Raw genomic sequence first — 6000 nt, forward strand, 5'->3', positions numbered from 1 at the left:
CATCTAATAAAAAACTACTAGATAGTCAGAGAAGCAGGAAATGTGGTCCATGACAAGGAGAAAAGTTGTCAAGAGAAATAGAGACCAAACTAATGAAATGAGTAGATCAGATTGTTAGAACAGGAATGATAACTATGTAAAATATGTAAAGGAAAACATAACATAATGAGAAGAGAGGGGAAAGACTAAAAATGGAACTTCCAGAGATTGAAAATAAAATATCTGAAATGAAACTTTCACAGGATAGGATTAAGAGCAGATTAGACACTGAAGAAGAAAAGATTAATGAGACTGAAGACAGCAATAAAATCACCCAGCATGAAATAGAGAAAAACAATGGGAATAAAATAAACAGAGCCTTAGTGACCTATGAGACAATATTAAAGAGACTGGTATTCTTATAATTGGATTTCAAGTAGGTATTACAGTTGAATGAGGGATAGAAAAAAATGATTGAAGACATGATGCCTAAAAAATTTCCAAATTTGATAAAAACTGTAAATCCCCAAATCCAAGAAGCTCAATAAATCTAAACAAGGATAAACACACACATATCCACACTTCCATATACTCAAGCCCCCATCAAATCATAAATTTCTGAAAATTGGTTACAAGATAAGAAAGACAACGGATTTTTCAGCAAAAACTATATAAGCCACCTTTAAAGTGCCAAAAGAAAATTATATTAACCTAGAATTATATAACCAGCAAAAAATTCTTCAAAAATTAAGGTACAAAGAAATTTTGTCAGAGACAAAACGTGAGAAACTTAGTGGTCCGCACACTTTCCTTACAAGGAATGTTGAAGAAAATTTTTCAGGTGGAAGGAAAATGATACTAATACATAAAAGCTAATTTTTACATAAACATAAAAATTAATTTTTCTACTTAAAAGGTGAGCATTCTTAAAATGGATAAATAATAAGACTCAATTGTATGGTACATACAGGAAGCACAGTTTAATTATAAAGACATACATTAAAAGTAAAAGGATGAGAAAATATACACTATGCAAATACTACATATAAGAAAGCTGGCATGGATATGTTAATATCAGACAACGTTGACTTCAGAAAGAAGACTGTCAGGGATAAGGTTGGTTATTTCATAACAATAAAGGAGAAAATTCATCCAGAAGACAAAATAATAATAAATATGTATAAGCCCAATAACACAGTTCCAAAGTACCTGAATCAAAAATGAAGAGGAATAAAGTAACACTGTCAACCAACTTGACCTAATTGACTTTTATAGAATATTCCACTCAAATCAACATTCTTTTCATGTATACATGAAAGATTCACCAAAATAAACCATATTCTGGGCCATAAAAACAAGTCTCAATAAATTGAAAAGGATTGAAATATTATAGATCATATGCTCTGACCATAGAGAAATTAAGGTAGGAAGAAGTAAGAGAAAGATTTCTGATATGTGCTTAAGTATTTGGAACTACGCATCAAATTTGCAAGTAATCCATGGATCAGAGAAGTTACAAAGGCAACTATAAATTATTTCAAACTGAATGAAAGGAAAAACAAAGCATATTAAAAGTTGTGGATACAGCTCAAATAGAGATCAGAGGAAAATCCATAGTTTTAAATGTTACAGTAGAAAAATGAAAGGTCTCAAATCAATTATCTAAGATTCCACTTTAAGAAGCTAGAAAAAAAGGGCAGAAATTAAATCAAAGTAAATAAGAAGGAAATAATAAAACAGCAGAAATCAATGAAATAGAAAATAGAGAAATAATTGAGAACATTTTAAAGGATAACAAATCCTTATTTTACGGGAAAAAAACAAGTAAATAAACAAGGCTGTTGCCAGACCATTAAGAAAATAGAAAGAAGATGCAAAATTGTCAATACCGGGAGTGAAAAGAGTGGTATCTTTACAGATTTTATTGATATCAAAAGGGCAATAAAGGAAACTTTAAAAATGTATGCCAATAAAGAAAAAACCTTAAATGAAATGGACAAATTTCTTGAAAGATGCACATTACCAGCACTGACTCAAGAAAAGAATAGAAAATTGAACAGTGCCATAGCTATTAATGAAATTAAATTCATACTTAAAATCTTTCCCACAAAGAAGACTCCAGGCTCAGATTGCTTCACCACCAAATTCCAACAAATATTTTAGAAACAAGTCATACAAATTTTACACAATACTTCCAAATAATGGGAGAGAGGGAACATTCTGAAACTCATTTTATGAATCCTGAATAACTTCGATTCCAAAACCAAAGAAAATACAAGAAGAAAAATACACTACAGACCAATATTACTCATGAACAGACACAATAATAAGTAACAAAAACCTAGCAAATAAAATCCAGCTGTGTTTGTGTGTCTATGTGTGTGTGTACCAAGTATGACCAAGTATGGCTCACCTTATGATTGAAAGGTTGATTTAATATTTGAAAATCAATGTAACTTACAACATTAATAAAATAAAGGAGAAATACATATAATTATTTCAAGAGATGCAGAAAAGGCACTCGGCAAAATTCAACACCATGTCATTGTTAAAAAAAGAAAAGCCTCTCAGTAAATTAGGAAAATAAAAAGCTTTCTGATAAAGGGTATTTATTAAAAAAAACTATCACTGATGAGCACTGGATGTTGTGTGTAAGTGATAAATCACTAAATTCTACACCTGAAACTAATATTAAACTGTATGCTAACTAACTGGAACTTAAAACTTGAAAAAAGAAAAAACTATCAGTAACTATGCTTTCCCCATAGGATCAGAAATAAGGTAAGCATGCCTACTGTCATAATGATTTCTATTCATTGTGTATTAGGGCTTCTAGCCTATGCAACAAAGCAAAGAAAAAAAATGAAAGGAATACAAATGTGAAAAGAAAAATTAAAACAGTTTTAATTCACATATGAAATAATTACATACATAGAAATTCCCATGGAATGTACTAAAAAGCTAGAAGAACTAAAATGTGAGCTTAGCAAGGTCATAGGAGATGCAAAGCCAATACGCAAAATATAATTGCATTTAATATATTAGCAATGACAGTTAGATACTGAAATTTTAAAAAGGCATTTACAATGGCATCCCCGAACGCGAAATACATAGCGGTAAGTTTTATAAAATATGTCTAAGATCAGTAGAGTGCAAACTACAAAACTGAGAGCAATTAAAGAAGACCTCAGTAAATTCAGAGATATGCCATGTTTATGAATCAGAAGACTTAATATTGTTCAGATGTCAGTTCTCCCACATTGATCTACGGATTCAACACAATCTTTTTAGGTAGCATTTGCTTTCGCTTTAGGTAGGGAAGTTTTCCTTTTGAGATGGTTCATCCATGTGTTCTCCTGAGCTGAATGCCAGTGCTGAGCTCAGAGTCTCTGGAGTTTTGCTGCATGTAGAACATGATATATTTTTTACTCGTTCTTCCATTAAATTTGGTATCTTGGAAATATGCTTCAGCGGATGGAATATTTTCTCTGGTAGCACAGGTGATAATATGTTGGAAGCATTTAAATTTTGTAAGATGTTCTGGTTTTAAATTATTTCTCCACAGAAACCATTCAAGAAATAAAAAAGTGTGAGTGAACTAGTAATAAGTGTTCTCCTTTTCATAAAACAAGTCCAATAACTGGGGTCTCAATTGGCAGTGGTTAAGTTCATAGTGATTTAAGACCAAGGATATTGTCAATTACGTTTTCTTATTCTTTATTACCTTACTTCTTAAAGGGCAGTCCATGGGCCAAGAAAAGGGACAACCCCAGGATGTATTTTAGAAATGCAGAAGCTTAGACCCCACCAGGATAGATTTAATGAGAATCTGCATGTTAACATGATTCATAGGATGATTCCCGTGTAAATTAAAATGCTCGAAGTGCTACGCACTTATTCTCCTTTACAAAACCCCCAGCTAACCTGAGCTGGCACATTTTATCCTAGAGAGGAAAGAAATAGGAGGGATACCACCAATATTATAATCTCGCTGGGACAGCTGTTCTCCTCAAACTTAATACATGAAATCTCTAATAACCTTGATTCACTATATTCTCTGACAAGATTTTTTTTTTTAGTGTTTTTATTTATTTTTGAGACAGAGACAGAACATGAGCAGGGGAGGGGCAGAGAGAGAGGGAGACACAATCCAAAGCAAGCTCCAGGCTCTGAGCTCTCAGCACAGACCCCGATGTGGGGCTCGAACCCACGAACCATGAGATCATGACCTGAGCTGAAGTCGGACGCTCAACTGACTGAGCCACCCAGGCATCCCTCTCTGACAAGATTTTGAATTGAAAAGCTAAACACAAATACTTAGATTGCTTCATGCAACAGAAAATGAGAATTATGAAGTGCTTTAATCTGTCAAGTACTGTAGGAATTAAAATGAGAAACACTTTAGTAGATTCCCCAAGATTGTTGGTGTGGGTGGGGTTTCTAAAAACCCATGGAGAAATACATTGAAAGGATAATGTCAATGACTTCAAAAATCACTTGTGAATTTTTCTGAAAAATATGTGCCAAGTAACCAAAAAATACAAGGTCTATTAGAGCAGACTTCTAATTAGCAATCAGCCATTGCCTAATCTTTATGGATTTGTCAGTTTTGGTTGCTACTTAATCAGCTGAAAGATGCTACTTTATATACAAAATAACACAGTTTCCAAGCACTTCTAAAAGTGTTTACCTTCATTCAGGAATCAAACATTTACTGAGCACCTACTGTTTGCCAGGTATGCTAGGCTCGGACACAAGGCTGGTTATAACACATTTCCTCCCTTTGTGGAGTTAGAAATGTAATACTTTAGTATATTAATGTAACATAACCCAGAGTCATAGAGCCATAAGAATAGAGAGGAAGGAGAGATTCATCCTGCTTTGGGGTTTAGGGAATACTTTGCAGCGGAGGTGACGTTTGAGATAGGCTTTTAAGGGCTGACTAAATGCTGTGGGCTTCATAATTTCTCTTGATTCACCTGTGGGCTTTAGATTTATTTTTAATTTTTAAAAAAATTTGAACTTCTTTATGGATAAAGTATAACAAAGAGCTAAACAAAGGCAAAATGAGATTAAAAAAGAGTTGGCCGACTGTAGTTTAGCAGATTATTAAACATCAAAGGTAGAGATGTAAAGCTTTGAGTCAATGGAATAATCTAATTATATATTATGTGGTGATGTCTCCTCTTTTTTTATTATTGTAGTAAGAACACTTAACGTGAGATCTACCCTCTTAACACATTTTTAAGTGTACAATACAGCATTGTTAACTATAGGCACAATATTGTACAGTGGAAGTCTAGAATTTACTCATTTTGCAAAACTAAAACTTTATACAAGTTGTATGGCAACTCCCCATTTTCCTCCCCCCCCTCCCCCGACCCTGGCAACTACCATTCTACTTTGTTTCTATGAATTTACCTATTTTAGCTACCTCATATAAATGGAATCATGAAAAAAAAAAGATTTTAAACATAAAAATTATTCTCAAATAATGTATCATAGAACTTTCACAAGTATTATATTTTGGATTTGACTATATATGTAATTTAAAATTATATATGCTTCAATGAGGTCTGTATATAGAATCAGGACATAGATGATGAAAACAGTTTTATGATTTGCTTCCTAATTTAGAAAGAAACCATTAAAAACATTTTTCGTGTACATCTTAGGTAGCAGTTCACTCACATTCATTCATCCATCCATTCGTTCTTTCATTTATTCCTTGATTATCTATTCAGTGCCTATAGTGTACCAGGTACTGTACTAAATGCCAGTGTTATGAAATGGGGATAAAACACAGTCCCCACTTTCAGGAAGTTAAGAGCTGGGAAGGAAGGAAGTGCCATAATGCGTTGGGTGCTGTGACTGAGGCATTGAGGGGTCCAAGAGCTAAGGAAAATTTCTACCTTGAGGAGGCAGTGTTTAGGAGGGGCTCGAAAAAGGAGATACAACATGAGTTGACTTGAAAAAAGCTTTGGCGAGGGGTCAAAGATGAAGGAAGGTGATTGTGTTTTT

Source organism: Neofelis nebulosa, chromosome 6, assembly GCF_028018385.1.
Source record: "Neofelis nebulosa isolate mNeoNeb1 chromosome 6, mNeoNeb1.pri, whole genome shotgun sequence".
Taxonomy (NCBI): domain Eukaryota; kingdom Metazoa; phylum Chordata; class Mammalia; order Carnivora; family Felidae; genus Neofelis; species Neofelis nebulosa.